At 44.2% G+C, this 21,302-nt stretch overlaps 1 protein-coding gene across 1 annotated transcript in view; it reads left to right on the top strand.

The window, feature by feature from the left end:
• The first annotated feature begins 3,192 nt into the window (after positions 1–3,192).
• Positions 3,193–21,302, top strand: part of Megf10 (multiple EGF like domains 10) — a 155,685-nt gene continuing 137,575 nt past the window's right edge. The window contains exon 1 of the mRNA XM_050120904.1: positions 3,193–3,698. The gene's annotated coding sequence lies outside the window, so the exon portion shown is untranslated. The remainder of the gene's footprint in view (positions 3,699–21,302) is intronic.

Below are 21,302 nucleotides of genomic sequence, written 5' to 3'. Positions count from 1 at the left end.
CCAGTCCTTCTGTCCCTACTTCTGGGATGTTCCTTGAGTCCTAGATGTAGCAGTTTTATTATAGATGTATCTACGGAGGCTAAGTACTCCACCATCCGTTGTTCTTTGCATGAGGGAGTCTGAAGTAAGAGAATCACAAAGAGTCTGAGGCCACATAGTGAGTTTCATGCTAGACTAAGCTATAGTGTGAGGCTACTAAAAAGAAAAGGAAGAAAAGAGAAAGGATAGAAAATACGTAAGCACTAGGAAAAAATACCAATAAACTAAGGGCCAGCCCTTTTAATAGAGATTTTTTTTCTTTTTTCTTTTTGTTTTTTAAATAAACTTGCAACAACTACATTTACAAAGAACATTGCTCAACATTATTATAGGTAATAATTTTAGCAAATATGCACATCAACAGTATACAAAAAGTACAATTTGTAGCCAGGCAGTAGGGGCACACACCTTTAATACCAGAACTCAGGAGGTAGAGGTAGGTGAATCTCCATGAGTTTGGTGCCAGCCTGGTCTACAGAGCTAGTTCCAGGACAGCCAGGGCTACACAAACAAACCCTGTCTTGAACCCCTCCCCACAGCAAAAAGCACAATTTGCATCTACCAGGAAGGCTTTAGTTGAAGCAATAATGGAACTCAAGGAAGATTAAACAGTACTAGCAACTAGCTGAAAAGGATAAAACTTCTAAGTTTTATAAGATAATAATTTTAATTGACGCAGAAAAGTATTTGCCAAAACTCAGAAGTCACTCATGGTAAAACAAAGAAAGAAGTGCTAGCAAAGTATGAACTGAAGGGGACTTCCCCAGCTTACAGTAAGTATTCATGAAACCTAAAACACTGTATTTAACAAGAAAAGACCACTTCTGACCTGTAGCCATTCAAATGAGAATGTCCCTCATAGGCACATATGTTTGAATGTGTGGTTCCCACTTGGTGAAACTGTTTGGGAAGGATTAGGCGGTGTGGTCTTGTTGGAGAAGGTGTGTCACTGGGATGGGCGTTGAAGTTTCAGAAGCCCATGCCAGGCTGCTTCTCTCTCTCTCTCTCTCTCTCTCTCTCTCTCTCTCTCTCTCTCTCTCTCTCTCGTGTTTGTGGATCAGATGTAAGCTCTCAGCTACTGATCCAGCGCTATGTCTGCCTAACACCATGCTTCCTACCCTGATGGTCAGACACTCATCCTCTAGAACTGTAAACAAGTCCCCAATGAAACGCTTTCTTTTATAAGTTCCTTGGCCGTGGTGTCTCTTCACAGCAATAGAACAGTGATAAAGACATGACCTAAGGTATGTAAAGGTCCTGGCCTAGTAACTCCTACTGTTTTTATTCAGAGGTGCTTTCGGTGTCCTACCCTGTAGAATAGGTAAGAAATTAAAGGTGAAAAACGGAATTTATTTGTATGTAGAAAATCTGAAAGATGCTTTTAAGATGAAAACAAAAGCAAAAACCACTGGAATTAATGAATACGTTTAATCAAGTTGAATAATATGAAGCTACCCCCAACGGTTATTTCTTTGTACCAGCCATAAACAATTGGAAATTAGAAATCCAAAATATTTTTGTTTACAATAGCATCACAAATTGCTAAATTACTTCCGAATATATTTTAAAAGATATGCAAATTCCCCATGCCAAAAGCTATAAAATATTCATGAGAGGAATTAAAGAGTAGATGAGTTAATGAAGATATAGATGTTTGTAGGTTGGAGAATTCAGTGTCAATCATATAGCAATTCTCCTTAAGTTGACCAGTGAGCAAACAACAGAAGAAAAAGAAATTGTTTGGTTGGTTCAAGGCACTCTTAGTTCTAAAATCAGTTTTTTTGGTACATACTCATAAGTGGTTTTTATTTTTATTTTATTTTTTATTTTTGAGACAGTGTTTCTCTGTAGTTTTTGGTGCCTCTCCTGGAACTAGCTCTTGTAGACCAGGCTGCCCTCGAATTCACGGAGATCCACCTGCCTCTGCCTCCTGAATGCTGGGATTAAAGGTGTGCACCATCACCACCGAGCCTAAAATCAGTTTTTAAAAACTGTGACAGGTAACTCTGAAGTTCACATGGAAAATATAAACTAACAGTCCCCCCCCCCAACAAAGTAGGCGAGCTAAACAAAGTTAGAAACAAAAGAGAATAAAGTTTGAAGACGTATTTCACTTAAACTAGATGGTCGTCAACACTTATTAAATAGGGAAAACATTTGTGGTGTTATCTGTACAGCTGAACAGAACTCAGATCTAAAAAGGAGACAAAGTTTGCATTTGGGTAACATAGGTAATGAATTTTAAGACATGCTGAGTGAAGGAAGTCAGACACAGTCCGTACCAACTATGATACCCAGTCAACCAGACAGGCAGACAGACAGCTCACAACAAATGGTCCTCGCCAGTGATTCGAGGGAACTGCAAAGACGATGGGGGCAAGTGCAGTTCTAGCATTTTCACTTTGCCTCAGGAAATAAGAGTGTTCCTTCATTTCCGTGTGAATTTACTGAACACAATCTGGAGTCCGGATTATCTGTGAAGAAGAAAAACTTTTGGCGCGCCTGTAAACTTGGAGGCTTTTCTGGAAAGAGCGTCTGTTACACCAGAAAGAGAGACCTGGAGGGAGAGACTTGTCTGGCTATCTGGCGTTGAGAATGGGACCCTCGGCCACGTTCCTGTGTGTTTGGAAGTGAGTAGAATTAAGAAACTACTGCCTAACAACTAGAAAGCTTTGTCTGGTTCGGGGTTGTCCGGTCGTGAAGGAATTCTTCAGTCTGAAGGGGAAGTGGGAGGTGGAGCCGGCGTGTTCGGGTCTACCCCCCTCCCCCACCTCCCCCGTCACCCGGGCCTCCTGGGCGGTCGGCAGAGGGAGCTATTCCCCAAGAAATCGTGGAGCGGGGACCTGGCAGCGACCCGGCGGGAGTTCGGTGATGGGGACGCTGTCCCTCCGCCCGCCCCGCAAAGCTGGCGGGTCACCCTCCAATCGCCTCCTTCTTCCCTCACCACCTTCGCAGCCACTTAGCTGCGGCTCAACACACCGTGGCCCGGCCTAGTCCCCATCCCTTCTCGGTCCCACTTTTGCGCTTTCGCACATGGGGGGACGCTCTGTCCTGTCCACTTGGCGGGCGCTAACCCTGTCCCCCAAATCCTTGTAGAGAGTCTAGATCCCTCCCTCTTGGAGTACATTGTCGCGGGGTTAGCACTGGCACCGTGTCGGGCACCGCACTACGCTATAACTCTCTCAAGTCCCGCGGTGACTCCAAGTTTGCTAACTTCGTGTTTGGGTCACTGAAGGGGTTCCAGGAGTCCGGCCAGAAGGAGACTTCAGGTTTGGAGGGACTGCGAGCGAGCGACACCCCTCCCTCCTCCCCAGAGGCCACTGTCCCGGAGGCAGCAGCTGCAGCAGCGGCAACTGCTCGCATCTCAGCCCGGCTCCGGTTACGGCTTTCCTCCTCCAGCATCTCCAGCCAGACAGGGAAAACCTTGTTCAAGTTTGCAGCAGGACCCGGTCTGTGTGCGAAACTGGGGCTCGAGGACCGGACCCCTTCCCCGAGCCCCCATCTTCCGAACCTAAACAAGGGCCACAAACATCGCTTTCTCCTGGGACTCTGCTTGGAGGCCAGCGGCGCTGTGGAGAACAGATTTTGAATCTGGGCTGGAGTGGGTGAAGACCAGTGGAAAACAGGCTGCGCTGCCAATCGCAGCATCTCTGGACCCGGTAAGAGTTAAACAAACTCAACTCTAGAGGCCATTGGGCTTGGAGATTGCTGGGAGGCTTCTTTGGGGCTGGAGGGCACGTCTGCCTTTAACCAGGGTGCCTTGGTGCAAGGGAAACCAGACACGGATGGTTTGTCTGCTTCCCAGGGATTTATTGACATTGTTCGTGTTTGGTTTTGTTATCTGGGACTCCAGGGAAGCTCTCCTTGGCATGCATTTTATTTTGTGTGTTTTGTGCCCTCTGTGTTGCTTTGCCTGTGTTTGCTCACGTTGATTGTGACATTGGGGGGTGCAGAGAGATTTGGGGGACATCGGAGAGTGAAATGCAGCGTTGGTCTGGCCTTCCTCTGAGGTCTGCCTTATACTACTCTGGGTTCTTGTTTTCTAAACTTTTCTTTCTTTAGGACTTGATATTCAGATTGTATTTGTGGGCTGGGGATCTCTTCCTGCCTTTAGGGGTGTCGGGGTTCAGGCAGATTCACAGATCTTTGTGTCCTTGTTTCTTGGGGGAACGCTGACAGGGACACCTGTTTATTTGAGTGAACTGTGCCCCCGTGAGCCATTTTCTTTTAAATCTCTTCACTCTAGGAAGTTCACACACCCGGCTTGGGACTTTTTGTCTTCATTTTTCTTTCTGCAAGTATTTTCCTGAATAACCTACTGAATAGAAGCAGGGGAAGCATGTTTGCTGCTTCTTTCACACAGAACCTCACTCGAACCCCACAGTTTTTAAAGAGACAGTGAAAGCCTGGAATTTTCTAGGCCTGAATGAGGCACCATTTCTGCTTTTGGAGCAATAATAGCCACACTGTGCCCGGGCAGACAATGACATCTTTGGCTCCTTTTTGCCAGGTCTTACTTTGTATACAGTGTTCTCAGATAAAACCCCGCATTCCTGTTCCTTATGGATAAAAAGAGCAAGCCACACGACATTGCCCAGAAATGCCATCAGCCTGACTGGCATGCTCCAAGGAGTCAGCTTATACTCTGCTTTTGGTTTGCTTACAAGGCCAAGGAATTCCCTGGGTAAACTGCTAGGATCAGGTGATCTGGGTTCAAGGCTCCACTCTGCTACTTGGCAATTGTGTGGTTTTGTGTACCTTACTAACACACCTATATGCCTGTCTATAAAATTAAGGTGAAATAATACTGTTCACTCTAGAGCTAAAAAAGTTAGTGCATGGGAAGCCCTGACAAGCTCCACACAGAGAAGGGGTTGGTTATTATTATTATTAATTATTATTATTTTATTGAGCCAGCATTAGTGGTTGTGTTGCCTTTGTTCTCCCTTTTGTTGGCTGTCGGCAAGTACTAGTTGACCCTTCTGTTGAGAAGGACTTTGAAGGCTGATCTCATCTGCAGGTTTCACCACTGCCTAGGATATGATGGGTTGCTCAGCTTGGTTCACATATGTTCTTGGCAGTCTTTTGGTAGAGTGGAAAGTGTATGTGGAGGGCTGGGATCTGAAGCTAGTTCATGACTGGATGCCAAAGACTGTGGGAAGTGACAGCCTCTACACTTCCTCAGAAACCTTTCACATTGGCATGGTTTCTTTAGCCTATGTTTAAGAGGTCAATTATTCATTCAAACATTTATGAAGCATCTTTTATACTTCGATGGGTTTTGAACTCATTTCTTTGGTTTTATTTTCAAAATGAGTATGCGTAGTTGCTTTATGACCCTCTCTGCCCCACTTCCTTTTAAATATGCCAGCATTGTCTTCAAGTGGCAGTAAGCCTCTATAAAGCAAATCCCCAACACTTCAGACACAAATCTCAATGCTGATTCAATACACACACAAGCACATAGCACCGAGTCTTTCAATGCAGTTTTCAGTGTGACCTCAGGCAGGTTGCTCCTCTCTTTGACATCAGTTTTATGGTGTGTGAGTTTGTGCGTGTCGGGGGAGGTAGAGAAAGGGCCTGGGTATGCCTTCCAGTTCTAAAAAGCTTTCCTATTGGTAGCCTTACTTCATTGCTGGCTGTGTTTTACACCCCTTTCCCACTTTCAACATTTGTTTGGGGTGCATGAGTTAGTGACGTCCATATTTTCAGGCTAACTAATGATAAGTAGAAAGGGGGATACATTAAGCCCGCTTGTATTCCATCAGCTGCCTTCAGACTCTGGGGTACATCAGAAGCATGAAGGGAATTTGTTTAAAAATATTAGATTTTTTTGCCATGAGAAATTACCAACACTTGTTCATCTTTTTAAAAATCTAAACAAATAACAGTTTCCTATGATTGTAACAGTTTCCTATGATGTGTAAACCTTGGCCCCTTCATGATTCAGAAAGTCTTGGGTGAAGCTGAGCACATCCAGAGAGTCCCAAGGTGGTTGTGATGCCAAAGAATTGCTTGCTCATTTCACGGTTGTGGATTTGCTTTCTTCCTATTGGTGCTTCAGTCTAAAATATAGATCTGGTCACATGATCCCCTTGCTTAAGCCCTTGACAGATCACTAGGTGGTGATCATCAGAGTCTCATAGGGGCTTGTTGAAAATGCGGTCCCCGAGTCAGGGTTGGAGGATGACCGTGTTCTAGCACAGAGCCCACTGTCAGCCTCGCTGCTGTCCCTCAAAGACTACCTTTGTACCATCTTCTGTGCTGTTCTCTGTATTCTTGCTTCCAGCATTCCAGCCCCTGCAGATCTCATTATGTTCCCCAAAGCACTGCACCCATTTCTTTCTTCATGGCCTCGCGGTGAGACGGTTCTTTCTGTTGGGAATGTCTGTGGCCTTCTTTTCTGTGTAAGCAATTGTCTGCTTTCTATTTATCTTTGAAGATACACTCAAATCAGACTTTCCCTCTGATCTTTCTATTTCTCCCATGGGCAGTGTGTATCACGTGAGTTGCCATTCATCTCTGTGGACAGCTTTCATAGAGCACCGGTTATGTTGTTATCTGAATGACATTCCCAGCAGGTTGGTGAGTCCTTTGTTCCTTTACGAAAGACCTTACTCAAGTGGCTGGAATGTAGAAGTTACATAATAAATGCACCTCAAAAATTGGGAGAAGGACAAATGAATGAACAGTAGCTGGTTGTTTCCTGCCACCCAAAATGTTAAGGATAATTCCTATGTATCTATTAGGAGTGGTAGAGAAGTGAGCACAAATTTACTACTTGTCTGGACATGATCTATAAAGTTATTAGGGAAGAAAACACTCTGTCCCGGTGGTCCTCAACCTTCCTAAGGCTGTAACACTTTAATACAGTTCCCATGTGGTGACCCCCAACCGTGAAATTATTTCATTGCTACTTCATAACTGTAATTTTACTACTGTTATGAATCATAATGTAAATATCTAATATGTGATCCCCAAGAGGATCATGACCCACAGGTTGAGAATGACTGATCCAGACTATCTTAAGTGGACTTGTAAACACCACCCACTCAATACCGGAGTCAAGATACTGTATGATCAACATCACAGTATGGCAGAGAGATACAATTAGACTTTGGGATGGTCTTGTTTGTGATTCACAGTGTCCTGATGCTGAAGTGGAGATGCCAATATCAATAAAAATTAGCCAATATTGCCCCATGCTTTTCAGTGTATAAGGCACTTTGGCATATGTGCCGTAACTAATTCAGTACTGTTTCTCACTTTCCCACAAGGATGCATCCCTGAAAGCAGGTCTAAATACAGGGCTGTGTGATGTGAGGGATGCTGGCCTGAACAGGCCAGAACAGGCCAGAACGCTCGCTCTACTTCTACTTCGTTGTCCAGACACGGCATCCAGCGTGTCCTCCGTTCTTGAACTTTCCTTTCTTAAGCATCATCTGCTTGGATTATTTCCTCCTTGTGTAAGCAAAAGTTAGCCCATTCAAGGTCAATTAACATCCAATTCTGTGGAAAGCTTTGCCTATTTTAGCATCCGTAATAATTTCCGCCTCTGTCTCACATTAAATTTATGAGTAAAATTCTTCTTATAATTGCCTGTTGAGTTTTTATTTTTCCTGTTTCCACTAATTTTTTTTCTAAGAATGAATTATGCAAATGGGAGCAAATGTTGCAGCAGCAAAGCTGAACTCATGGCTCATGGAAACCCCACATACAGTAGATATGGAGGAATCCCATTCACGGGTGGGAGACAGCAGCATCCATGAGTGAGCACACATACCTGCAGCTGTCCAATTGCGAACACCACAGTTGAATGCATTGCTGGACTCGCCTGTTCTCGAGAATGTGGACCGAGTATTTACTTTCAAAACTTAGTTTTAAGAATTGATGTAAGACTCCCTGAGTTCTCAGGATTCACCAATCACAATGCTTTGCCCCCAGTGACCTCTTTCTGCCTCAGCACCTCCCTGCTGCACGTCTTGCCTGGACTTGTGTGAATCTGCACTCCCTCACTCGCTCATCCATCCATTCTCCAAATCTGGAACCTTTCTATTTATCTCTTGCCCATGTGCAACACTGAAGATCAGTTTCACGATGACCATTCTTACTGCTTTTTAACATGATTCTTGTGAAGGGTTAACTCAGGGAGCTTTTGAAAGGATGGCACAGGCTACGCATAGGAGAGCGCAATATTCACAGCAGTGGTGTTTTATCTTATTGAACTTTATGTGCACGATTGTCAGCGCCATGAGGCTGCTCCTGGATGATAAATGCCATGCCCCGAGCCAGTCTGGAAGAGTGGCCGTGACACCACATCCTGTAGTTAGCACTATTAATGTCTATTGATTTCTCTCCTATTTCATTTCTAATGATTTATTCTCCCAGATAAAGAAACTATGTAAAGCATTCTAACCACCTCAATTTCCTCCTCAGAGAGCAATAAATCAGTCCCCACCCCCATAAGACAAGGGAAATAGAATTTCAGTGTGGAGTGCCTCATCTTGCAAGGTGCGTGCACAGGATATTAGCATCTGTTAGAACCATCAGATCTTGGTGGGGGGGCAGGAGGTCTCATTGTAGGGGTGACCAAACACCGTGTCATTAATATCATACCCAACCCAGATGAACTGTGCAGATATGACCAGCTCCAAAATACAGTTGCAGGTGGTAGCTCCTATAATGGGTCTTGAACAAATTTTTTACATGCTTACTTTTTGTTGTTTTTTTCTTGAGGCAGGGTCTCATATAGCTCAAACTGACTCCAGGAGTGTACCACCGTGTTTGGATTTTACAAAAATACTTTATTTTCAATGAGGAATTGTTGACAAGACAGGACTTTGATTTTTTGCAATGAACTGGTTTGAGTTTTACTTTTTCATTCATCATATATTTATTAGGTGTATAGTGTGAAATGATAAACATTATAGTTGTTATAAAAGAGTTAGTATCTTAAAATCTTATTTTAATATATAATACACACACACACATACACATACACACATACACATATACTCATCCAGGTAAAGCTGGGTGTAGTCAGGGTCAAATAGGCAGGTCTGAGAGTGCCTCTTGGCTCATGCCAAGAAGAGGGCTGGGTGTACTCATGGGGAATGTTCTGCTAAGAGAGGATCTGCATAGATGGGGCAGAGCAGGCAGGGGAATAGGCTCAGCAAACACAAGCCAGTGGAAGCAGTGACGAACCATCTCAAAGGATCGGAGAATCATTTTTAAGGCAGCTATTTACGGAGTCCCAGGACTGGTCTGTCTGTCTGTCCCTCACAGCACTATCTGAGTTCTAAAGGAATTTTACACATTTTACTGCCGTTATTTTGTTATAGAGACCAGATGTGAGCACCCTCGTGAGAGTCACATAAAAGTTGGCTTAGAGGTCTCTCCCTGCTCGTGAGAAAGCAAGCCTGGAAGGCTCCTGCCCCTTTCCACCGTGGAGGGAGTTCACAGGAAGGGGAAGGATGGCCAGGACTCACAGATTCTCTAGTGTCACCAGGGGTGGAATTTAGATTTTCTCTTGACCGGTTTAAAGATGATTTTTCCACATGATGGTACTGTCTCAGCCTGAAGCTACTTACCTGAGCAGGAATGTCATTCTGTGTAGTAGAAGGCTTTGAGTCGCTGACGTTTAAGGTCTGGGGATGTGAAACAAAAGTTCATATTTTAATGTTTAAAACAAAATGTTAAAGATGATCTTTGAAATTTTTTTTTTGATGTCTTGGCTGATGTATTCTGATCAAGCAGTTATGCAAACCCACACACAAACTAAAAAAAAATTAAACAGAAGTTTTTAAAACTTTTTGTGTGTATATGTATGGCTGGAGAGAAAACCCAATGTGTGTATCATGCTAGGCAGCCATTCTGGCTCTGAGCTGCTCTCCAACCCAACATGCTTGTGTTGTTGGTGGTGCTGTTGGCAGCGATTGTGGTTTTCTTTGGTTCGTTCTGCCTTTGGAAGCTGGCCTGGTCTGTCGCTTTCTGATGATCTCAGTCTCTGTGGCCTGCCCTAGCATCCTTCCACTCTTCCCAGCCAGTCTCTTTCTCTAAAAGTCCCATGATCTTCTGGACAGCCATTACTGTGTTGAGTGTCCCTGTCTCCTTGCCCATATTCTTTGGTACCCTCATCTTTGCATCTTTTGCCTTTTGTACTAAGATTTATAATGTCGGCACTCAACGTAATGCCCTGTCGGTATCTTCTTGCCTCTGGTTCATCCCTTAAACAGATGCACAAATGCCATTGGTGAGGTTGGAAGTGCTTGACACATCTATTCAGCCTATGTTCCTATACTTCAGAGGCTTGAGAACAATCTGCAGAACTGACGGCCCTTGGGATTTCAATTTGGTAGGTGTGCCGGACCTGGGAATGTACGTTCTCAGCAAGACAGGATGGTGCAAATGGCCTGGGGATGCACTAGAATTCTTGTTTGGGGTTACAGTGCCCCATTCAGATAGCATGTCTACTTTTTATTCCTTTTGATTTTTAATTTCGGTGATGGCTGGAGCGGGTGGTGGAGAATAGCTAGTCTGTGAGAAGCCGTGTCTTTCCTCCCGACTTGGAGGGACAATGGTTATTATACAACACTGTTCATGTGACAAACGGAGAAAGACACCCATTGTTTGGGGGTTGGCTGATGTTCCCCTTGGCTCTGGCTTTGCTGTCCGATTAAGCTTGGTAGCCCCGAGGAAGCAGACACACTTAAATCAGAGAGACAAAGAAAAGAGGTCAAGGCCTTCCACGGTTAAACCACTTGCAGCAATGTGTCAGGGGCAGGGTTTGGGAAGGGAAAATGCAATTCTGGGGAAGATTCATTCATCTTCGGCGTGAAGCTGCAGACACAGGACAAGGAAAACATAAACTGGTTGGAACTCCAGTGTGCCTTTGCCCAAGAAAGACTTGTTTTCTACCACTGTCTCACTGATTCATCTGGTGATAGGTTTTATTATTTATTATAGAAGCCCAAAAGTTCTCCCTTTATAATAAACAAAGACATACTTCTTAGCTTCTTTCTCTAGGTTCATCAAGGGCAGATATCTGCGCTAGGGCTTGTCAGAATGAACAAAGACGTGGGCTCAATCATCCTCATCACACGTACTGGGCTTGGTGACAAGGGCCTGAAATCCCAGCACTCAGCAGGAGGTAGAGTCAGGAGGATCAGGAGTTCCAGGTCATCTTCAGCTCCTCAGTGAGTTCCAGGCCAGCCCGGGGTGGTTTATCAAACATGACCACCATCCCAAGTGTCAGTCTCCAAACCTCCCTGGATTATGACTTAATGTCTTAGAGAAAAAATTCTTGCGTAACGATCATTATTGTATCTGTAGTGTTAATAATTCCCACCCAAATTAGGATTTAATAGAGATCTTGCATTTTAGAGTTACTTTTTGAGTTCAAAATACAATTTTATTCACCAGAAAGTTATCGATATGTTTGGGAAGTTATGATACTGTTTAGATACCATCCTTTACTCCCACCTCCCAGTGTAGGATTCCCATGCTGGATAGAAAGGGTTACAGACTTCCTGTAAAGATCTCAATGTGAGATACACCCATCCACATTCTTTGGGTCAGAAGAGGATTCAAATTCAAGGTCACATCTTTGCAAAGGTCACAGACCTTCCAACAGCCTTGTTCTTTTAGCCCGATTACCCCCTTTACGAAAAGTATGTCATTCATCCGGACTTTGCCTCTGGGTTTCTTTCAAAAGGACACTCTGTCCCTAGTTCCTGTGCATATTTGTGGGTAGCTATTCTTCTCGAGTCTTTCTTAATTTTTTTTTCTTTTCAATTAGGCAAAGAACACAGACCTGAGGGAAGCGGAAGGGGGAAAGCCTTGCTGGATGTAATAGGTTCTAGAGAGTGCATTTGTATGGAGTGTTCAGGCAGCTGCTGCCTTGGGGCCAGTAGGAATCCTTTCTCCCCTGATATGAGAGGTTTCCTGGCTGGGAGCGTTTGCCTTAAGTAGAGTGGTCCGCTGGAGAGGGCAACACACGACTTACTCCAAGTCACTTAGAGCTGCTCATTAAGTCTGTATTTGGACCTTGATTATAGATTATCATTGCAAATCCATTAAAGAAGAAGAGACAAGTGGGTTGTGGAGAGGCAAGTATGTTTATTTTCATTAGCTTTCCGCTCTCCTCTCTCCTGTAGTTTGTTTATCCTTTACTGAAGGGGACTCTGGTTTTGCCAGTGATATGCATGCCTTCAAAGCAGAGACAGGGAAGGGGAAACTTCACAGAGCAAAATGATCATGTTAAACACTAGCCTGATAAGTTCATTAATTTTCAGCTCATTGTCATTAGGCTGGCTCTTTGGCCCTGTTGGTGTGATGTAGAGAGAGGCTGTCGCCTCAGTGCTCAGAGGGAAGGACTACTGTACTACACTTGACCTTACATAAAGCGAAGCGTTTGCTGAAAACAATAGGGGTGTTGCATGCTGTATCTTTGCTGTTGCTTGTTGTACGTGGTCTTTTGTTTCAGTTGTTCATCGTGTCAGCAATTCATTTTGCTGTTGTCCATGTCCCACGTGGCACATTTAATCCTAACGCTGTTTCAGGGACAGGATGTTTGTTGAGACTGTGTTTTCCATCAGAATCAATGTTCTGTCCACTGAGAACTTGGGTTCAGTCAGCTGCTGCATATAGGGATGCGTTCAGCTTGCCAGAATTCCTGGAGCGGGTACGTTTTGATGTGTTTGCCCCCTTTTCGTGCACTTTTCTATACTTGATGAAAAGTTAAAAAATTAAAGTCCCATGTTTGCTGTGGAATTAACTTCCAGCAGTGATAGGGAATGGTAAACGCTGGGAACCCCAATTGCCTCATAATATGGATCTTGCAGTGCTGGGTGGGTAGAATTCTAATGTCCAGGAGTTAACCCTCTCACAGCAGGAAGAGCCAAGGTGTAAAACAATGGGCCCACCCAGACATTACGTTCGTCTAGGCAGCAAGTCCAGTACCTGAGAGGTCAACATATTAGCAGCACTCTGTTCTAAACTCAAGAGGCCCCAACAGTTCTGTTGTCTTTTCTTACCATTCACCATCTTCCCATTCATAGTAACCTACCATGAAAAAACAGGAAAAGATGATGTGGATTGTGGATGCTTTTCTGACTCCTTAGATGACTGTTGTCCTAAATTCTGCTGTTGGAATGCTTCCAGCACACACACACACACACACACACACACACACACACACGCATGCACACATGCACACATACAATCATAGGCATCTCCCTCTCACCTGTCTCAATTGTCCTAGCTAAAGTCTACAGTGTTAGTGGATAAGGCAGAGGAACATAACAGCTGCAGCTTCCCGACCCGCAGCAGTCTGTCCTCCTGTTTTCTGGTATCCATCAGTGTTAGCCTGTCTAGATCATACCAGAAAGAGTCATTGCATTTGTGGGACACACAGCTCTATATTTATCATATGGAATGATAGATTCAACTGGAAAAAAAAATAAGGGTGATTTATTTTCCAAAGGAGAGTTTGGCCCCTTGGCTTGGACATGAATATCCCCTCTGTGAGGGATCTGAGTTTCTCTTTTGTATTCTTCATTTTGGACATTGATGTTAAAAGTTAAATATTGATTTATGTAAACATGTGATTACAGTTGTGGAATAAAGAGGCAAGCATCTGATGGTCTTGGTCTACTCCTGGCCGTCTTATTCACTGTATAAAATGTGGCATTCTAGCCTGAGATTCAGTCTCTACTCCTAAAGCTGTGTGACCTTGAGCAAATGGCAAATTTTCTCTCTGAGTACCTGTCCCTGACCTGTGACATAATAATAGTATGTAACTCAGTTCCATGTAGCACAGTGGTAAGTGCACAGTAAGCATCCAGTAGCCACTCACTCTCATCATGATTCAACACCAGGTCATATGAAAGCAAGGAAGAATAATGAACACATCCAGGAATTCGATGGGCTTATACATCAAATGGGCAACTCATTAAGGTGCTGAAATCAGATTCTAATAGTTATCATAGAGTTTGAAATGTGTAGTCTCTGATATAAATGCAAACTATAAGGAATCTTAAAATATTCTGGAGTACAAAACAGTTAACTTTACTAGTGAGAATGTATATTTAATGACAATATTTTGTTAAAAGGAAACATAATGTTGACTTTAGGATTAGACAAAGCTACTTATGAGTGACCTTACTTTAAGGTAACAGTGGATTTAAAACAGGCACTCAAAGAAAATGGTGTGTACACATGTTCATGGAAGCATTATTTAAAATAGTCCAAACAACCCAAGTTCCCATCATTTGAGGATCAGAGACATGACATAGATGTGCACTGGAATATTCTCCAGCCATGACAATGGACTAAAGCATAGCACAGGTCCCAACATGGATGACTACAGTACATGGAGGAAGTCCTTTAATATGAAGAGTCCATACTCAAAAAGTCAATACTTTCAGAATGTAGATTGGTGATTTGCAAGGTTTGGGAAGGGAATAATAAATATTTGTTGTTTGCTGGAGTGATGGGAACACTCTGGAAGTGAATAGTCGTAATGATGGTGGTTGTACAACATAGTTAAAATTATGAGTTTTGGGTTATGTGAACTTTGACTCAATTTTTTTTTTTACCTTTTAAAATAATAAGATGTTTTGCATTTGAGTAAGATGTATTTGTCTGCACAGATGGGACAACCACACAACCACACTAACTTCACTTCTGCTATGGGGTAACGTTTTCCTTTTTAAAAGACATTGCAGCATATTTATCACTTTAGGAGAGATGAGGGAACGGGTAATAGGCTGCAAACAAACCTACCTCAGATCCCTGAATTTAGTGACCAGACAAACGTTTTTGGAAGGGACAAAACTTCAAAAGCTATGAGCATTATGCCATGGAATGAAGGGAAAGAGAACTGTGGGGGGGGGGGGGGGGAGGCAAGGGCAGACAGGCAGGGGGCAGCAGAGGGGAGTGTTTGTATGACCAAGTATTGAGAAATAAGCATGGAAGTGTACAATGGAGACAAGGACAGAGGTTTGAGAAGTTGTTTGCTAATGTTTAAACTCACCGTGCAGCAGACTGCAAAGGTTTATTGTTGCTGCTAAGAGTATAAAGTGAAATTGTGGGTGACAATAATGAGACTTCACTGAATCTACATAAACAAGTTTATAAATAATTTAATGATTTTTAAGTGAAGGACGTGATGTATGTGTGTGTGTGGTATGTGTGTTGGTGCATGCTGTGTAGGCCAGGAAAATATCCAGTGGTATTCCCCAGGTGCCATCCCCCTGTTATTGAGACCATGTCCCTCACTGGACTGCAACTTGCCGAGTAGGCTCACCTGAGTGTCTCAAAGCCCTGAGGTATCTGCCTATCTCCGTCTTCCAGTGCTGGAATGCCAAGCTGCAGCGAGCACAAAGGTCCTCGTGTTCACAGATAGGCCCAAGGGAAACCAGGGATGTTAAACATACAGGCTTGTCTCCTCGAAGAAAGAGATGTAGAACCTGCTTTCCACCCTGAAGACAGGGAATGGAAGCAGCTAAGAGCCTAGGTAACCCCTGCGCTATCTGTATGGCCAGGACCTCCCCCAGGCTCCCACAAATAGGACTAGAGGTGCTGAGAGCTTGGATGACTTCTGTGCTCTCCGTGTGACCAAGACTACACTAGATCCCCCTCCCCCCCATAGGCCCTTAAGATAAGTGGTGCTGGCACACACCTTTAATCCCAGCACTTGGGAGAGAGAGGCTGGCAGATCTCTGCGAGTTCAAGGTCAGCCTGGCTTACAAGAGCAAGTTTCAGGACTGGCTTCAAAGTTACAGAGAAACTGTGTTTCAAAAAACCAAAAACAAACAAACAAACAAACAAATAACACATGTAGCCTATCTATACAACCCATCTCCATGGAAGAAGTGGCCCACACTTTGAGAAGAGTTTCAATGTAACTATGCCCCATTGTACACATGGGATTGTGCTACACCAGAAAACGTCTTTTCAAATGGTACTGTACTTAAATACGCCTAAAATAAACTGCTCAGGGTCAGACTCTTGACGTCTGTCCGAACCAACGCTGGCCACTGAGTCATGTTGAACCCGACCTTCTTCTTGCCTCACATGGGTTCAACCCTCTGCCGACTGTGGTCTTTGCAGAGACCTCCTACACCAAGCATGTGCCACCATGACTGGCGTTTTCTTTCCATGGGTTTTGGGGATCAAATTCAGGTCCTCTTGCTTACAACATAAGCGGTTTACTGACTAACCCGTCTCTGTGGGTGAGTATTTCATTTAGCACCTGTTGCCTTGCACACATGCAGTTGTCTATGCTAGGGATAGGGTGATGACTTAGGCAGAGAAGCTCCTCCCTGGGAGGGTTGGCATGCTAACACACGTCGTGAGCTCTGGTTGTTACCTCTACTGGGCGGTATAGTGAAAGCTTGAGGCTGGGATTGCTGTCATGGTTTAGCACATGGACTCAGAACCAAGCTTCCTGGATTTGGGTCCTGGCTCGTTCCATCATTTTATTAGATGTTTACACTTAGGTCAGCCACCCAATGTCTCAGTTCTTCTATCACGTAAATGGGAGTAACAATGTTATTTCCTCACAGAGCTGTTATGGGGATTAATTGAGATAATAAGGGGAGAGAACTGGGCACTGCTGTCCAGCAAATGCTCAGTAAATTTGGTTTGTTTGTCTGGATTTGTTTGGTTTCTACGCAGGGATGTGTCTGGGTCACTTCTGTTTTCCATTCAGACTATTCCATAATCCTTATATAAAGACCTCAGGCCTGAGCTCTTGTTCATGTGCCTTACTGTACTGGGTATGAATTTGTTGAGTTAATTGGCATGCAAACCCAGCTTTTTACAATTCAGACAAACAGCAGAGTTTTTATTAACAAGCTACACAGTCTTGATCTTGGCTTGGGAAGAAACTTCCAGATAATGCTCCCCCTTCACGCTGCCTGAAGAAGTTGAGTGGCCCATTCTGGCTGAGGGGTGCTCAGAGTCTGGTAGTATAAGCACTGTCTGTGCCTTGGGCTTTAGCGTGCAGTCTCCTCCCAAGACGGTCACAGCACGAATGTGTCCCCTCATCACAATTCTCACAAGCCACTGCAGCTCTTGGTGCCTCTTTCCTTTTCCATGAGTAGGGGTGACTACACGGACACCCTGGAATCTAGAAGGAAGCTTGGAGCTTATGGGAAGAGCCAGTAAATCCGGAAGGTCTATCTGTAGCATAAATAGATTTTAGAATGCATGTTCCTTGGACACACACAATCCATGTACTTTCTGTTCTATCTGAAATGGTTAATTGTAGAGCTATGAACTGAACCATACCCTTGCCCAGGCCTCCCCAACCCTCACCCTCTCCAAATTTATTTTAAATCCCTAACTTCCATGGGACAATGCTTGGAGATGAGGCCTGTGTCCTGAGTGGGTAAAAGTTAAATGAAGGCTGCAGGTGGGCCCCTGATTTAGTAGGGCTGGCGCTCTGATAAGAAAATGAAGAGAGGGCTTGGGGAGATGGTTCACAGTCTGTTGTGTGCTTGCCACATAAACATGAGGACCCGAGGGCAATCTACGGAAGTCATGTGTAAAGTAAGGCTTCGGGGTATGGCACTTACAACCACAGTACCGAGGAAGGCAGAGAAAAGTGGATTCCTCAGGCTTATTGGCCAGCCGGCCTAGCCTAGACAAGTGGATTCCCCAGGCTCATTGGCCAGCCGGCCTAGCCTAGACAAGTGGATTGATTCCCTGGGCTCATTGGCCAGCCGGTCTAACCTATCTGTGACTTCCAGGAGGATGAGGAAGGCTGTCTCAAAGGACAGATAGATAGTGTCTGAGGTTGACCTTTGGCCTCCACACAGATACATATCCACAGAGACGGCTTGGGAGGGTGTTCAGGAGTAAGAAGACAGGAATGTAACCTTGATAGGAGCTACAGAGGAGAGACTGACTAGTCATACTCTGGTTCCTAGGGAGAAAACTTGGAAATGGGGGATGTGGTATCTGAGGATTTATCCCTAAGATGCCTGCATCTGATAATACATTTTTCAGCAGGGCAGATGAGTTTTTAAAGGGGGAAGGAGTGATCTTAGGTGAGCCGGTCAGAGCTTGTGAGCACAGGTATAGCCCTCTTGACCTCGATGAGGACTTGTCCTTGGAATGCCAGCCCCCTGTCATTGCAGACGTTAGATAAGGTTCCTCAACCTACCCTGCTTACCCAAGTCATGAAAAGCTGAGTGTAGTCTCTCAGGAGTCTTCTAGAACCAAATAAAGAAGAGTTTCGTGTTTCTCAGATGATGAAGACAGGTCAGGTTTCAGATGTGGACAAAAGTAGGAGGGGCTTGGTGCTTGATATTTGTATCCTCCAGATAAATGATCTTTATTACAGTCACTGAATGTTTGCAGGCTCAGGAGACAGTCTTTAATGTCTTTATTGATGATCCTAACTATTTATCAGGAAGATGACTCAAAGTCATCTGCTCGTCTTCCAAGGGTGGACCATCTGTTAGAGGAAGATGAGGAAGAAGGTGTGACTCAGGATAGCCCAGACCAAATCTCTGCTGGGGCTGTCCACCAGGAAGTCTAAGGGCAGTGTGGACAGATGGAAGAAGTCTCAGGCTTGTTGTACTCACTGCAACCGACAAAGGATATTATCTTAGTCAGGGTTTCTCTTGCTGCAATGAAACACCATGACCAAAAAGCAAAGTGGGGAGGAAAGGGTTTATCCAACTTACACTTCCACATTGTTGTTCTTTGCTGAAGAAGGTCAGGTTAGGAACACAAACAGGCAAGGAACCTGGTGGCAGGAGCTGATGCAGAGGCAATGGAGGGGTTCTGCTTACTGGCTTGCTTCTTGTAGAACCCAGACCACCAGCCCAGGGATGGTACCACCCACCATGGATTGGGCCCGTGCCCACTGATCCCTAATTGAGAAAATACCTTACAGCTGGATCTCATGGGGGCATTTCCTCAACTGAGGTTCCTTCCTCTGATGACTGTAGCCTGGTGTTAAGCTGCCACACAAAACTAGCCAGTATGAATATGGAGAAAGAGACCCTTCTCCAGGCAGGCTTAGGCCTTACACCTGTCTCAGGAGATCAGCAGGATATCTAACCATGAACAGAGCAGACAGGTAGAACTCACAACATCAAGTAAGTTATTGCATTTTTCCAGATAAACCCTTTGTCATGTTTATACTTACTGAATGTTTTCCAAATGTGTCCCCAAGCAGGAGATACGTCAGTCTGCACTGATAATTATTGAAATCCATCTTTGTGGGTTTTTTTTTTTTGAGACTAGATGGCTTGGAATTTGTTATATCGACGAGGATAGCCTCAAATTAATAGAGATCAACTTGTCTGTGCCTTCCATGTTGGAATCAAAGGCATGCACTACCACACTAACTCCCCCACGGGTTTATTATCATTACTGTTACTTTAAACGGACAAGCTTGTACAAAAACTTCGTTACTGCCTGTACACAGGCCTGCAAGAGGACAGACTAAATTTAGGTGCACAAATGGCTCATAACTCAGAGACATCCGCTGGTTTGGTTTAGATGCAGGTGTAGCAGTCACATGAGAACATATTGTTATTAATACTTTCCAGGTGTGCCTTGTCTGCATTTATGATGAAGACCCTGGGATCTGGCTAAGACATTTATTTATATGGAAATCAACTAGTGATTCCATGCAATCTAAACAAAAGGCAGAATTGAATGACGGGGTTGATAAGCATGTAACATCCATCTTTACGTTTTTGGTGTATCTGGTTCTGAATATAGCTTTCATAGTGGGTCCATAATTATAAGTGTATTAAGCATGACATATAAAATAAATAAATGCAAATGAATGAAAAAGCAAAGGAAGAGATATTCAAACCCTCTCCGTGTTCCATAAGAAGATGCAGTGATTTAAAAAACAATCATCTACAAGCCAAGACAAGGACTCTTGCTTGAGACAAAACAGACTGTCATTTTCACCTTCAGCTTCCAGTCTCTTCAATCCTGGGAGACAGATGTCTGTCTGCTGTTTAAGGTCCTTGGTCTGTGGGGTTTTCTCATAGCAGCCCCAGCAAACCACCACAAACAGAAAACGTTAAACACAATCTTTTGTGGGCCTTACTAATTTTGATTATTTAAAATTAGGGAACACATGAGTAAGAAGAAAATCTAAACTAAGCCATAGTCTTAATACTCACGTCAGTGATTAACACACTGGTCCTATCATTGATTTTTAAGACAGTTTCAGCTCCATCTTGCCTCTGTCAGAACTGTTGTCAGGAGGGTAGCAGATGAGAAAAGGGCCTGAAAGTTTGGATAATTGGCTTCCTAGTCATTCTTCCTTGGGATGGAGGTTGCAGTGAGATGGCGAGCCAGGACAAGCAGCCCAGGAGGCAGCAACTCATGTGGCAAGGAGGCAGAGGGAGCCTCTCGTGGTGGGGAGAAGGCACCGTGCTCCTGCATGAGTGACACCTGTGTTTTCGCTTAGCCAAGGGTGCAGGCACCGGGAGTTCCTCAGCTGAGATGAGCCAGATGGTCGCCTTTTATTTCAGGCAAGACCAACCTGGAGCAAAGGCATTTTCTCCTGCCATTAAAAAAACAACAAAACCAAAACAAAAGGCTCGTGATGTGGAGCTCTGCCAGGCTTGGGCTGGGGAAAGAGTCTTTGCCTTTCTTTTCAGGTTGTACATAAATGATGCTTTGTAGTGTTGCTTGTGCTGTCCCCTAGGGTGGCTCCAAGAGTCTTGATACCGCTGAGCAGTTTAATTTTTATGACAGTATTATCTCAGAGGATACCCCTCTAAATCCCATTTCCCCCTCACCACGCAATTGTCTCTGGTTGCGGCTATGGTACTGAAGTTCAAAGACCTGAAAGCGATCATCCACCGTAGCCTTTAGAATTTCTAACGAGTGTGTCTCTAAAGGACTTCCCTGGATTTTTTTCAGAGATAGATGACAGGCGGAAGGTGGCAGCTCTCTCCAGCCAAGGAGGATTTCCAGTGGCTTGACTTAAGGAATGGCCTGCCAAGCTGGAGAATTTGGAAGAAGGTTATTTTATTTCTTGGCCGGGTTGGACCGTTTGTGAAAACGAGGCCACATAATTCAGGCCATCATGGCGTGTGTGCCCATTTATTGGCGCTAAAGGAGACTTTGATGGGCTAGTGGCTAAGCACGCCTTCTCCGTTTCTTCTACGGGTAAATTATGCCGCTCCTGAGAAGGATGGCAACCGAGTATTGCCTGTAGTTTTTTATTTATTTATTTATTTATTTATTTATTTATTTATTTATTTATTTTTATT

The sequence above is a fragment of the Alexandromys fortis genome, unplaced genomic scaffold, assembly GCF_014885135.2.
Source record: "Alexandromys fortis isolate MF-2015 unplaced genomic scaffold, M_Fortis_MF-2015_v1.1 scaffold_181, whole genome shotgun sequence".
NCBI classification, from domain to species: domain Eukaryota; kingdom Metazoa; phylum Chordata; class Mammalia; order Rodentia; family Cricetidae; genus Alexandromys; species Alexandromys fortis.
The sequence above is the reverse complement of the archived record's forward strand: the minus strand, read 5'-3'. Positions and strand labels throughout refer to the sequence as shown.